The 15,593-nt window shown below is 41.7% G+C and overlaps 1 pseudogene; it reads right to left on the bottom strand.

Moving 5' to 3' along the window:
• Positions 1-11,375: 11,375 nt before the first annotated feature.
• On the bottom strand, positions 11,376-11,749 carry LOC101685823 (annotated as a pseudogene).
• Positions 11,750-15,593: the final 3,844 nt, after the last annotated feature.

The raw sequence follows: 15,593 nt of genomic DNA, 5'->3' as shown, positions 1-15,593 counted from the left end.
ATTCATAGCTTGTGAATCAAAGGTGAACTTGGAGATGAAAACCTATAGTGCTTCCTAAAAGCTGGACAAGATGGCAGCCCAGTGATATTTAGATCTACCCCTAACTTTTTGAAACCTTGATTTTTTTTTAACAAAATAATATAAAAAGTCCATTTCATTTGTATATCTTATCTAGTTAGGCCTGTTTACGTTCATGAGGCTGTTTCACACATTGTAAAATAACAAATGAAGTAAATAAAACTTACTTTTAGTATCATCTACACATGAAATGTAAAGTAGAAAATTTAAGCAAATATTTTAATGTTTCAAACCAAAAAGCGCCTTTAACCAAAGCAAAACAATCAACAATAACAACAATGAAATATTACCTGGCCCTGATTTAAAACTTGAGAAAATTTGTGAATGGATCTCTCCTTTGTGTACATTAATATATTTAGAAACCATGCCTGGGTTCCCCAATTTTTCTGTTAAAAGGTTTTGCATTTTCCTTAAAGTTTAATGATTGTGAAAGATGGATGAAATGATAGATTGGGGCGGGGGGGCGGGGACCCTCTGACTGAATCAGAAGGAGGGCATGACGCTACCATCCAGGTACGGAATTCAAGGGCAGATGGTGTGTCACCTGTAGGGTACCCAAGGTAGAATTTAAATTAAATACTCAGAAGCCATCTTCAGAATCGCAAATCTAGCCCATTTCCGGCTCCCCCCAACTCCCCAGCTTACTTCCAACCTTGTCTGAGAGGGTATCTTCCATTAGTGCAAGAGGAAGCATAATCTAGGGGTTTATTTAGCATTTGATCTTTGCACAGAAGGTTCCATTTAGAGTAACCATTGCAGCAAAGATTTGGATCTGGTCCCTAAAATAGCGTGAACCCAGCGACCTCAGGCAAGTAGACGCAAGATACTAGCAATTTATTTCATATCAGCTCCCAAGCCATCACCAGATGATAACAACCCTCGGACACCGTTAATCTCTGCTTGACTCAAACTGGTGACCGCAAGGTGAAAGACAGGGCGTTATCTCTGAGCCATTCATGTGGCCTTCCACAGATTGCCAGTTGGGCCAACACAATTGAAGCCTCTTCTCCAGTGGTTACTTTAAAATTTCATATCCAAAGTCTTTGGTCTTTGTTGGGCTGGAAGGTAGGAGGGCTTTATCGAGGAAAATGCCCGAGGGCCAAGATGTGGGAGCTTAGAATCCAATACAAATTAGAAAGGTTGAAAAGGTAACTGTGGGTTTTCCCTGCCCAATAAACTTTAAACAACATCACTGTGACTATGACTAGAAAAAGCCTCTGGAAATGAGTGTTTTTTGCCAAACAGTAGAGGGAAAATGCACATTTAAAAATAAAAGGCAACGTACTACCTAGAATTGGTTTTACTGTTTTGAAAATGGCTTGATTTTTGCAATCTGGAAGGTCCTTTCTGATCACCGTATAGTCATTCGATATCATTCCAGGGCTAGAAGGGGCAGCACAAATTGGGGAGGGGAGGAAACAGCGGAGAATAAAGGAGAGGGGTGTCCTGGTGAAGGAAAGCTGTCCTGTGTGTTGGTGCCCAGAGGGAAGCCAGGCTAGGGGACCTGCAGGGCAATGCCTAACTATTTGCACTTTTTAAATATGTAGAGGGAACAGTTTAAGCTTCATATCCCTGGGTACTCAGCTCTAGCCTGAAGCCATTGAAATGTGCCTTTACTGCTTAGTGAAATTATTCTGCCTCTGCTACTCCAATATCCTAGTTCATAGTCATTCTATTTGATTTTGCTAGATGGCTCTGGAAAGGACTGACAGATTAAAAAAAAAAAAAAAAAATTTGAGAGCTCTCAAAAATAACCCCTGCTGTTTTATTTATTTATGTTTAAATTATTTATTTATTTATTTATTTAGCCTGCTGTTTTAATAATATGTCATTTAAGGTCCATGCATTAGAAGTGGGTTATTGTGGGTAAAAGTAAACACAAATTATTATTTTTTTTTTGAGGAAACACAAATTATTTAAGGCATTTTTAGCAAATAAGCTCCCTTGGACAGGACCAAAGATCAACTTGACACATGCAGAATTTCAGTCAGTCAGCAAACAGTGTCACAGAGACATCCCACTATGTTGCTCCATAACTTCATTCTTAGACCCTTTGGCTGATCTAGCTTTTTAATCAACTGGTATCTGTAAACCTAGTCCATTGTTTGTGTCTTGTCCCCTGAATGATACACTAAATAAACAAGCCCAAGTTATAATTACTAACCTCAGGATGAACACATTGTATACAACTGGTGAAGGGACGCCCCTTAGGCTAAAAAGTCACCGATTGATTAAAAAGTGGTGTGTTTTGTAACAGAAGATTTTTGAAGTGACTGTGGAGAAATAGGGCATGGAATAAACAGTGAAGTCTTGTTACTGCTTAAGACTGGCTTTGGCTCCAGTGTCTTGCTGATATAATGTTCAAAGAAACATAGAAAGAATCACACAGCATCTGCCTGGTCAGACAAGAGGCAAAGCAAAATGTTTAGATATTTGGAGGAGATTACAATTTCAGGGCTATCTCTCCTTAGTATCTGTCCTCCCCATGAGAAGTGGTCTGGATCGAGTCTAGAGCCTGGGTAGAGGAGACCAGGTCTGTGGTTTCTCCATCTGGTTCTTCTACATCTTCATGATGGTAATGACAAAGGTAAGATCCATCTTCCATATTGAGATGATTGGATATATCTTAACCCAATCAGCAGGACATTGGACTAGGTAATTTACTCAGCCTTGAAAAGATCTATCCAAATTGGCAAATTTACTGTTTTCCAGAGGTCAGCGGTTTTTGTTTTGTTTTGTTTTGTTTTTTGTTTGTTTGTTTTTACTGTAGGTAAGTCTAGACCTTTTACATTTGGGTGTTTCCCTGTTAACTTGAGTGGATTTGGTACCAACAGAGGCCTGTAGTTTCCCTTGTGGAAGTGCAGTCTGGTCTCATTTTGCTTATCTTTGCTTAATATCCCGAGCTTTTCCTGAGCTTTGGTTAATTTTACCTTAACTTTATACACAAATTGGGTTGTTGTGGTGGTAGTGTGGGAGGAAGGCATTTGTTTTTCGCCTGTATCTATTGTAGAAACCCTCATTACAACATTATTCCATAAGTAGATGTGACTTCCTGGTGCCTTAGAAAACATAAGTCAATACATATTATTTGTTATTTGTGAAATTGATCCTCAGTTTCACCAGAAGAGTAGTTAGGGATAGTGGTAGAGCATTCAGGCTTTAAATTCTGGGTTTAAATGTCTGGGTTTAAATCCAGCCTCCTCTATAAGGAAGTAGATTTTTTTTTCCATATGAAGTGTATCCCACCCCTCTGTGCCTTAGCATCCTCTTTTGTAAAACAAGAAAAATAATAGTTTCTATTTCCCTGATTATTGTGATGTAGTAGGGGCCCTAGCACGTTCCCTGTTACTATTACCACCATTTTTGTCGTCATCATCCCAGTCCGTCTCTGGCCAGCAAGACTGAGCCAGAATCAAAAGCCTCAGTGAGCTAACGCAGATTCTACTCTTTCTACTAAAAGGACAAGAACACAGATGCAGGAAGAATGCAAGAGGGATCATTCAATATTCTATAATATGTATCAAACTATAGCTATAGTTTAACTGCTTGGTTAAATTATTTTGCATTTTGTTTGCCTTTGTCACAAAGAGTCTGGTTTTTTGTTTCTAAACCTGCAAACATTGCAAAGAAGGAAGTAAGAGTAAAGACAAACTTGACAAGGGGGTCAAGGTGTAACCAAAACAAACCACCCTGCTATCTTTAAATCGTGCTTTCAGTCCTCTCCATGGCAGATCTAAAATATTTATCCATTACTGCAAGTCGTTTTTTCCCCAGCTCCAAACGCTCTGAACCTCTCACTGTTGTTGAGAATGATAGCATCTTTTGTCCCACATACCATAGGTTAATTCAGTCTGTGGGCAATGTGTATTTACTCCTCATCTCTAAAAAAGCTGTCAAAACATGATCTTAATTTCCTTTTTTAAAATTTTTTTAAGATTTTATTTATCTGACCGAGAGAGAGGTCACAGGTAGGCAGAGAAGCAGGCAGAGAGAGAGGAAGGGAAGCAGGCTCCCTGCAGAGCAGAGAGCCCGATACGGGGCTCGATCCCAGGACCCTGAGACCATGACCCAAGCCGAAGGCAGAGGCTTAACCCACTGAGCCACCCAGCCGCCCCTAATTTCCTTTTAAATATAGCTTAAACAGGCCTGCCAACACACTGCACAATTTACCCCCGAAACACTGGCGTTTAACAAGTGAGGTAAAGTAGCTTAGTAATAAAATAATAAAGACCTTGTACATTGGGTCCTTGGTTTAAAAAAAGAAGAGAATAATTGGGAATAAAAAAAAATTTATGCAAATTGACTAGTATGGACGATGGCAGAAGGAGAAGAGAACAGGGTAATGGATTTGTTCAAATGAATTTACTGAAGACGGCAATTCAGCTCTCCAAGGAATTGGGGAGAAAATGAGTAAGTGGCTAGAGGGGCTGATATCTCAAGAAAGCCTGAGTAGGCAAAATGGACCACATTTGCAAAGAGCAAAGCTTTAGTCATCAGCTTCCACAGTTCTTCAGGTCTGTACAATTTGTTTAAAATTGCAAAATCAAACATGTCTCTGCGGGCCTGGACAGGGAGGAAGGATCTCCTTTGTGATGCTTGTGAGGCTGCCGGGAGGGACCAGACAACCACTTAAAAATGTCTGAGAGGGCGTCACCCATCAGAATTGTCCAGGGTCATCCAAGGGGCTAATTTGGAGTAAAAATTCGAAAGCAAGAAATCTCTCAGTGTTGACCTCTCAGATGCTGTGAAAGCGTCCCTCAAGGGAAGTGGCCCCATCTCCAGTCGGGAGCGCTTCAAGCTTGGGAGGGAAGATCTCTTAGAATGAAGCCCCGGGAACTGTCCAGCATCAGCGAGAGCTCGACTCTTAGCTAAGTGACCTGTTGGATGAGAAATTCCACCTACGAATGTATCTAATTTTATCCTTAGGTCCTCTTCTTTTTCAGTTCTTTTTGACAGTTATGGCACTAATGGTGTTAGCGCCAAGGGGATTTTTGTAGGTTCATATAGATTTGCATTTGTTCCACGAGGAAATGTTAGTTATTTAATAAGAGCCGGTATTTGCCTTGAAGACACTCCAGCTTTGACCTCTCCGGGAGACTGAAAGAATATCCAAGCACATTGCTTCTCGTGCCTGCTATAAACGTCTCTGAACAGCAGACATTAACTACATTACTAACAATGATATGAATAATAAAATCATAATATTTTTCTGGCCCCAGAGACATGAAAACGGATATTGGAATGGCTACAGGAAAGGATTGTCAGGTGCCAAACTTAACAAAATTAAGCTTCCTCTTAAGCTTTCATCAGGATTTAGGAAAACTGGGACCATCACAAGATGTATCTATTCATTTGGTAGCTATTTGAGGGTCTCCTCTGTACCAGGCAGTCCCCAGGCACACAAGGTTTCGGCTTCCTACAGAGCTCACATTCATGTTCATGGGAGACCATAGTGCTGGGCGGTCCTATCAGGAGCCGAAACTTCCAAGTCTAAAGGAAACTACGGGTGGGTTTAAAGATGTATGGAAATGTAAGTGACAGAAGCTTTATGTTTGTTGGTACGCTATGAATGAAAACACGTATTTTCAAAACACATTCGAATAGAATTCCGATGTTCTGATGAAAGGAAGCAGTTTGTGATGCTCCGTACTCAAGCCCCCTCTGGGTGTCCTGGGCACGTGGAGGGACGTCAGAGCATGTGAGTTACTGTGCACTGAGAACATACGTGGGTCCTAGGGTCCGAGGACGCTGAAGGACATATGGTGTCCTGTGTGTGACAGTTGCTGCTAACAAGCTTGGCTTTGGCTTGAACGTCTTTGAAACTAACTCCTCCTTTACCCCTTCCAATTGCCTCCATTGGTCCGACTCCTGAAAAAAAACAGGGCTGTTAACAGAATGGCCAAAGTGTCGCTGGGATAGGCAAAAGCAATCATTTAGTGTTTTCTACAGACATACTGATTGTAAATTAAAGAAAGGCCTTTTTGGAAAAGACAGCCCATTAAGAGACCACTTAATGTTTAATTACATGCAGTTGGAAACTCTGCAGAGTAGCAGCGTGGCCAAACAGGGCATCAAAACCTCAGACAGACACAGTGGCTGGTGCAGAGTTTCCTTTTGAGCTCCAGGTACAAAAATTCAAGCACGGAGTGGTGTATTCTCACACTCCGAGGCTACCATAATACTTAATTATTCCTGTCCCCGTGGTGTAATATGATCTCAGAAAATGTCACACAAGAATTCCTCCAAATTGTTTGTTTCGTTGCTCTTCCTCCTCCTCCCCAGTTTCTATTTCTTGGCTCTGTTCTTTTCTGCAGTTGCCTTTCTCTCTCTCTTTCCTCCCTCCAAATGGCATTGTGATGTTGAATTCACCAGGTGTGCAAACTTCCTCCCTCATCTGACACTTCTTTGGCAGAAAGCACAGGTAGCCCAGCAGGTATTGTCAGGGTCGAGTTAAAAAATAACAAAACCTGCCAATGCAGATTTTCTTCTCATGGCGCCTGGCATCAATGGGCTTGCAAAAAGACTGCTGTGGCTTTAATATTTCCCTTTTTACAGCTGGCATGAACTTGGCAGTCCATCTGCAGCTCACCACCTTTCTCTCACTTTGTCTTCATCAGGAACAGAGGATGTCCAGTGTTTCCCCTGGTCCTAAGCTCCTGGTAGTGGGGTCGGGGGTGGGGGGCAGGCGAGGTGGGGTGGTAAGGACAGGAGCCAAATGGAGAATGGCATTGTTTCATTTAGAAAAAGTTGACTGAAACAAGAACTGCTGATAAATCTCAATTTAAACCTCAGTGGTCTCTGTTAGGTCCTTGATTCAGTGGAAGTGAGTGAAGTTGGTAAAATATGGAGATGTTTAATCTCTGTGGTGGACTTCTTCTTCTTCTTTTAAAACTATTTTATTTGGGACGCCTAAGTGGCTCAGTGGGTTAAAGCCTCTGCCTTCAACTCAGGTCATGATCCCAGAGTCCTGGGATTGAGCCTCACGTCAGGCTCTCTGCTCGGCATGGAGCCTGCTTCCTCCTCTCTCTCTGCCTGCCTCTCAGCCTACTTGTGATCTCTGTCTGTCAAATAAATAAATAAAATTAAAAAAAAATAAAAATAAAAATATTTTATTTATTTATCTGACAAAGAAAGAGAGGGCACAGGTAGGGGGAGCAGCAGACAGAGGGAAAGGGAGAAGCAGGCTTCCCGCTGAGCAGGAAGCCCAATGGAGGGTTCTATCCCAGGACCCTGAGATCGTGACCTGAGCTGAAGGCAGACGCTTAAGAGATGGAGCCACCCACAGACCATCTGTGTAGGTCTTCTAAAATTTAAAATCAGAAGGAAAGGTGGTACTGTAAGTAGTGAGTTCCAGGCCGAGTGAGTGCCAAGTTCTTACCAGCTAGCTAAACTTAGAAACTGGTTGATTTCAAAAGAAGCAGTACCAGAGTTTTATTTTTGTTTTCCTTTTAATTTTGTTAATTAAATAGTTAATTAATTAAGTAAGTAAGTAATCTCTACACCCAATATGGGGCTTGAACTCATAACCCCGAGATCAAGAGTATGCATGCTCCCCTGACGGAGCCAGCCAGGCGCCCTGTTTTCTTTTCTATGGTCTAGGTCTAATCCTACCAAAAATAATCTTGCTGGAAAAAAAGTGAATATCCGTGTCTTTAAACAATCAGGCTTGCTACAGACATTAGAAAGCTTTGTCTGCATTACCTCTAGCTTCCATTGTTCTTTCTGAGAGGGAGTCCCCACACTGTTCCCAAGTCTTTCTCAGGTGCTGCAGCGACATTCTTGAAACTTGTCAACAGCCAGTGCTTCCAGCACATGGTTATATCACAGTGAAACTGGATGATCAAATCCAGTTACCAAATGGCTTTCTATACACATGTTCGTATTTCCTTTAATAATATAGTGGGGTTAAACTTTTTCTCAAATTTAGTGTGCAAGTCCTTATTTCTACTGGGTCAACTATGGGGCTGGCCTTGTTGACATGCGACTCCTTGTTCACAGTTGAAATTCCTGAAGAAGGTGTGTGTGTGTGTGAGAGAGAGAGAGAGAAAGAAAGAGAGAGAGAGAGACAGAAGATGGGGGCATATCTAGAGATAGTTAGGTTTATGGCCAAGTTCTGATTTCTCCATTCTCCTACTCTTCGTGGGCCAGGGAGGAAGACTAGATAACACTTCCTCAAGCCAAATGGTTGTGGGGCTCCTTCTGACATTTTTCTGCTACAAAGCATGTGGGATGTTGGACACCACAAGACATCGTTCTGTTGCTTACACCAGTAATTTCACTTTTTTTTTTTTCTTTTTTAAGTAGGCTCTATGCAGGGCTTGAACCCACGACCCCCAGATCAAGAGTCACATGCTCTATGGACTGAGCCAGCCAGGCACCCCTGCCTAAACCAGTAGCAAAGAAAACCCTGGTGTAGTTCAGGTTGCAATATTGATCAAGATAAGGGGTTTTCTAGGGGTATGTGGGTGGCTCAGTGGGTTAAAACCTCTGCCTTTGGCTCAGGTCATGATCCCAGGGTCCTGGGATGGAGTCCCGCATTGGGCTCTCTGCTCAGCAGGGAGCCTGCTTCCCCCTCTCTCTCTGCCTGCCTTTCTGCCTACTTGTGGACTCTGTCTGTCAAATAAATAAATAAAAATTTAAAATAAAAAAAGATAAGGGGTTTCTTGCAGGTATTTCTCTCTCATTTTACAAGACAGATAGGCATTCTGCTAAGAAATAAAATGGTTAATCTATTTGGAATAATCACTGATACTTATTAGATTGTATTAAAAGCTTCTGATCCATGAAGCCATTAAATTTACATGAAACATCTAATAAACTAGTTATAATATTAATGGGGAGAGAGAAAAGTATGTTGTAGAACTTTTTATTAATTTATTTTTTACAAAAATAGCACTGCTACATATAAAATATTATCTATGTTTAAACATTCAAGGCACGAGGTGAGTGATTGCATTGTCAGGAAAAAACCGCCTCCCCTCAAGTTAATAGCTGATATGATGAAGCTCTAAGCCCCCATTAGCTATCCATTCTGATCTCAGATTAATCGAGCATAGCCATGAACCTGGGATTGGTTGTTGCCTCCATATTACCAGTTTCAACTGCAGAAGATGACCAGTCATCACTTTATCACAGAGTACAGTAGAAGTCAGGGAGAGATGGTAATTAACATCTACCAGCATCATATTCATATATGTGTGTGGGTGTGTGTGTGTACACACTTGTGCAACACACACGCACACACAGCCTTGTTTATTTGTTGACTTTCATGTATCTGTCGTCTCACTATAGAGGATGACATTTTCAGGGGTTTTCACTTTAAACTTATTTGTAATCCTCTCAGTACGTAGTCCAGGACTTGGAATACAGCAGGTGCTTAATACAAAGAACTTGTTGATACACAATGATGATTCTAGCAACCAAAGGCAAGTCCAGGGCATTTATCCTTGTTCTGTACCCTCTCTACCTTGACAGAGCCCTCACTCTGAGCTCTCATCTATCCATCGTGTTTTCTCCTCTCCACCTTTCAATCTGCTTTTTTCATGCTGCTATTACATTTAGTTTCTAGAAACCAGCTCTATAACATACAAAGGCCACAGGATAAAGGCTTTGCACCTCAGCCTGGCATTAAGTGTTCTACAACAAGGCTTCTTCTTCTACCTTTTTTTTTTTTTTTTAAAGATTTTATTTATTTATTTGAAAGAGTGCAGAGGGAGAGTGAGAGGGAGAAGCAGACTTCCTGCTGAGCAAGGAGCCCTATGCGGGACTTGATCCCAGGACACCAGAATCATGACCTGAGCCAAAGGCAGACACTTAACTGACTCAGCTACCTAGGCATCCCTACAACAGTGCTTTTCAAACTTTAATGCACATATCAATCACCTGGGGTTTTCAGAATGCAGATTCTGACCTGGTCAGTCTAGGGGTGAGGCTCAAGCATTTGCGTTTCTAACAATATCTCAGATGTTGTGGATGCGGGAGGTCCTGGGACCACATTTTGAGTGGCAAGTTCCTACAACATTGAGCCGGGCCCAGGTGTTGAATGCCTTGTTGGCTTCATCTCAATTCACTCGCTACCCTGTACCCTGTATTCTAGCAAAACTGTTGTTCTCGGCATTCCTTGGCAATTCTCCGACTTGTGCTTTGATTCACGTTATACCCTTTCTGCCTGTGAAACCATCACTCCTCCTCCTTCTAGACAGCTCAAATATCACCATCCCTGTGAAGACTTCCAACTCAGCTACCTCTCCCTGACCAGCTAATCCCCCCGTCTACCGAGTTCTCACAGCACTTTGCTAGGACTAATGTTTAGCCCTTATTACAAGTTATCATAACTGTTTGTTTACATGATTGTCTTTCCAGCTGGACCATGAGCTACACAGGGCAGGGGGCCAGCCTTAGCCACCTTACAATCTCAGTACTCAATACAGAGTACAGCACACCCACTAGTTCTTTAATAAATATTAATTGAATTTAGTTGAATGGGTTTTTCGTTATCAGTCTTCTGCAGAAGACTTTTAATGATGAATGTTTTGAGACAAAAACATATCTTGACAGAATTGAGGGGGAGGTCACAGGGGGATCATAGTCTTTGACATTAAATGATAATTAAAATGCTGTAATGGGATCATCATCGTTATGATAAACGATAATTATATTAATAATATTAATAATCAATAATGTTACTACTATTATTATCACCTGTGATAATCGATTGTAAAGTTCCTATTTATCTACTGAATGCTATGTACGAAGCACCTGCTAATCATTTAGATTTTTTTTTACAACCTATTTTTTAAGATAAGTACATAGACACAGAGTTTGGAGGATAGATCCAAGGCTGCATCCCGAAGACATGATAGAGCTGGGATTTGAAACCCAACTCTTGGATCCAGACCATGTTCTTAGCCATTTTCCTGATGCTGGAAGGATAGCTGGGTTCTAGGGCTCTGCTAAGTATACTTCCTAAAGCATACACCAATTTATTTATTTGAGAGAGAGATGAGAGAGAGAGCATGAGAAGAGGGAGGGTCAGAGGAAAAAGCAGACTCCCCGCTAAGCAGGGAGCCCGATGAGGGATGAGATCCTGGGACTCCAGCATCATGACCTGAGCTGAAGACAGATGCTTAACCGAGCCACCCAGGTGCCTGCCTTCACCAATTATATGTACTCTAAATGCAGTGGGGTTTCCCTGCAAGGCAGGGATCTTCGTCTATCTTTGTGCTTTGGACTCCTTTGGCAGTCTGCTGATGCTTACAGACTGCTCAGAACATTAAAAAAAATTTTTTTTTCTTATGTTAAAAGGGTTTTATTTGCAGGAGAACGGGACCATGGAACAAGTCAAATTCCACATCGTCAGCTGACTCTAACTCCTTCCTTTTCTCCTCTTTCTTCTCCTCTGCCACCACTGGGGTGGAACCAGCAGCAGGAGATGCAGATCCTGGGACAGCAGACACAGCCACAGCCCCACCAGTGGGCACACTGGCCAACTTGCCAATACCCAGGGCAATGACATCTTCAGTACTTTTCCATTCAGCTCTCTGATGACCTTGTCGAGCCAGTCATCATCTGCCTTGATGCTCACCTGTCCAGATTCTTCCTGATGCCCTTGACATTGGATGGAGGCATTGCCCCTGAGGGTGGCCAGTAGGTAGGAGGCCACGTAGCACATCTCCATGGCATCAGGGAATGAAGGGTTTTGTTGTTGTTGTTGTTTGCTCTTTGGTTTGTTTTTTTTTTAAGAGGTGACTGCAATTAAGGATGCGATTTTTTCCCCTCTGTTCAAGTTCACAGGTCCCCCGCCTCCGAACTCTATGTAAAAACACTTTGTATATATATATATATATATATATATGTGGGGACTAGTCCTATGAATTTCAGATTAATAATCCATGTTCAAGAGAAAAGGGATTTTCTGCCTTCTTGAGGAGGTTGGAGTGCTCCGAGATAGAAGTGAGTGAGGATGGAGAAAATTGTCATGTGCACAGAAATGGTGCAAAGTCAGTGGCAAGAGGTACATAGCGAAGCCGTGTAATAAAGGAGGAGGAGAAACGTAGCAGCATTAGAGCTTTGCAACAGGTCAGCAGCTCTTCCTTTATGGAGTGAACCCAGAGACTTTCAGAAGAAGATGGTGAAAGCGTACTTGGAGCAATCTTAAAATGTACATACAAGTCTAACCAATTAGAAGAAATTCTGTAGCTGCCCCCAAGAGAAAGAGACACATTGTGCTGTTACTGTACTGGGAAGTACAAAAGGTTCTATGTGAGGGTGAAGTGGGCGATGTCCCCTTCTTCTTGAATTATACACTGATATATATAGCAAGGGTCATAAAACCCACTGCCCTCTACTTCAACTGATTCAAATCGGAACAGATGACACAGTGCAAACCCTAACCAAGTGTATATGAATCTTTATCAACTTTGAAGGGATAGGCAATCCCAAGCTTGGAGGCACTGGTGGTATTTGATCGCTGTCAATTGCAAGTTTATCATTCCAACGGTATCAAATGCCTCCATCTGACATTCAAGTACACTAAGATTTGATCCTATTTTTTCCCTCTTGGGGCTTGTAGCTTTTTCTCATGCACTTTATATTCTTGGCAATGAGTCAAATCAAAATTCTTTGCCACTCACCGTTTATTCTTTTTTGCAAATCTCAACACCAAAAATGCCTTTTCTCCTGTGGCAAGCCCCAAATCCTACCCATCCTTTATTTGATTTTTTTAAAGATTTATTTATTTATTTTAGAGAGAGAGTGTGTGTGTGAGAGTGCATAAGAGAGCGAGAGTGGGAGGGGCAGAGCGAGAGGGAGAGAGAATTTCCAGCACACGCTCTGCTGGGCACAGAGCCCCGCATGGGTTTCAATCTCACAACTATGACTTGAGTTGAAACAAGAGTTGGATGCTAAACTGACTGCGGCACCCAGAGACCACCCCCACCCATCCTTTAAGGCTTAACTCAAATTCTGCTTCTTTCATAGCATTTTTTTTTTCAAGATTTTGTTGATTTGACACACAGAGCACGAGCAGGGGAGGAGCAGGCAGAGGGAGAGGGAGAAGCAGACTCCCCTCTGAGCATTGAGCGTGATGCAGGACTTGATCCCAGGACCTTGGGATCCTGACTTGAGCTGAAGGTAGACCCTTAACCAACTGAGCCACCCACGTACCCCCAGAGCATTTTATCTTTATTTACCTTATGATATTTAACTTTCTTTGTTGATACCATGGACATCAATAGTTGTGGCCTTTGAAGAAAAATCATACTAGAAAAAGTGCCTGATAATGGGAGGGAAAACAGAATAGGAAGGAAAAACTAATACTTAGGGGTCTTGATAGTCCTGTATCAATAGAGTATATGAGTATATGAGTAATAAAGTGAACTTGGGAGTATTAACCAATGTTGTAAAGATAATTGCACAGTTATCACCCTAATGGTAATGACAGGACCACAAATAGAATGTGGCAAGTAAAATTATGTATATTTGATCAAGAAATTTAAAAATATCCATTAGAAGTGGAAGGACAAAAAGATACATAGTTTATATCAGCTTGGAGTGACATGATCAGAAGTGTCTCCTTATGAAAATGACTGTAGCAGTAGCTGAAGGGTGGATTATAGCCTAGAGATTTAAAGTAGAAAAACCATTTGGCAGTCATTTAAACAGCTGGGGCACCTGGCTAGCTCAGTCAGTAGGACCCGCGACTCTTGATCTTGGGGTCGTGTGTTCAAGCCCCACGCTGTGGGTAGAGTGAGATATAATAAATACCCAATTAAGACTTCATGGTTTTACATCTAGGTGCCTGGGAATATGATGACTTTCTTAAGAGGAGAACATAGAAAAGGATTTGGAAGCACCTGGGTGGCTCAGTTGGTTGAACTGCCCACTCTTGATTTCAGCTCAGATCATGATCTCAGGGTTCTGGGACTGAGCTCCGTGGTGGGCTTCTTGCTAAGTGGGGACCCTGCTTGGGATCTCTCCCTCTATCTTTGCTGTTCCCCTCCCCCACCCCAGCATGTGTGTGCACACTCTCTCTCTCAAATAAAGCTTTAAAAAAGAAAAGGGTTTGGGAGGCAGTTGCAGGATAAGAATGGTTTGGGCTCTAAAGTCTATTGGGATGCAGGAAAAGCGAGAACCTCCCAATCAAGAAATAAATGCAACCATAGACTGAATCAGTAGAAATACAATGTCCCGATCATCACTGCAGAACAGCAGCCAGGACTGGGTTCAGTTTATGAATGACTTTGAAAAATATGGTGACTTGTACATACAATATGGTGTATGTTGAAGAACACCGGAAGAAATTTGGAATATTTAATAAATAGTAAGGATGTACTCACTGTCTTTAAATATGGGAGACAGAAAAAGTAAAGAAAGAAGGAATTATACTCTAGAGGGAAAGGTTGGGGGGGTGGGAGATAGAGTTACAAGGAGAAAAATTTTGGCTTGTTCTAAGACATAATTTAGCAATAATGAGAGTCACCAAAAAGTGGAAAACCCTGACTTGCAGAGGGGCGAGCTCTTCATCTATGAACCAGTCATGCAGAAACAGGATGAAACTTTGGTCCTATGTTTTGTAGAGGGAATTTCTATAGTCTATGGAAGGGAGACTGAATTATAAGATGTTTAATATAACTTGCTACTTTAAAATCTTTGGTTTTTATTTGCCAAGGAAACCTTACTTATTTCCTCCTGTCTATAGGTGGGAGTGAGCCCCCTCCTCTGTGCTCAGGAAGCTACCCCCTACCCCCACCGGCCTCGTCATACTGATAGCACACATTGTGGTAATAGGTTGTCTGTCTTCCTCACTAGACTGATTTCTTTGAGGGCAGTGTTGTGTTTCGTCTACAAACATCCTTTGTCTAGTGCTGTGTTCAGCACAGAGTACTGACATTCAGTAAATGATGTCAAATGTGGAATAAATACATAAATGGAGGCAATTTTGGTTCAATTATGAACTATGAAATATGAGTCAAGGCAGCTAAACCTGGAACACTCCAGTTTGCTGTTCCCTACAGCGGGAAAGTCTCGTTCTCATAAATTGTCTGCTTTCTTTCCCTCTTTTTCCCTAATGCAGACTCACTTATCAGAAATACAAGAAAGTTTGGGCTTAATGGAATGAAATCATCTTATCTGAAAAGTCAGAACATGCTTTCAGGGTAGCAGAAAATCAAGAGACTTCAAAGTGCATTTGATTTTTATTCAATTAATGAAAAATTTTAAAGGCATACAAGCACCAGTGGCTATGAGGAGTTCAGCAGGTAGAAACATACCAAGGTGCCTATGGAAAAAAACAGTATAGAGTCAACTTTCACAGCTTGGGGGCCGTTGAGCATCATGTGATTGAACTTGCATTCTTGGGAATCATTTGACATCGCAGGTGGTTCTCCCAAAAGATCCTGTTTCTCACCTATCCTTTGATATTGTTCGCACACTGATTATAATGCCCACAGTTGTCAGTCTACGTTAATGCAGACTTTTGGTGCAATTGACGTAGGGCTGAAATATACGGTTCCTGA

The sequence above is a fragment of the Mustela putorius genome, unplaced genomic scaffold, assembly GCF_011764305.1.
Source record: "Mustela putorius furo isolate JIRA1106 unplaced genomic scaffold, ASM1176430v1.1 tig00000129_pilon_pilon_pilon, whole genome shotgun sequence".
Lineage (NCBI taxonomy): Eukaryota > Metazoa > Chordata > Mammalia > Carnivora > Mustelidae > Mustela > Mustela putorius.
This window is presented reverse-complemented; position numbering and strand designations above follow the sequence as displayed.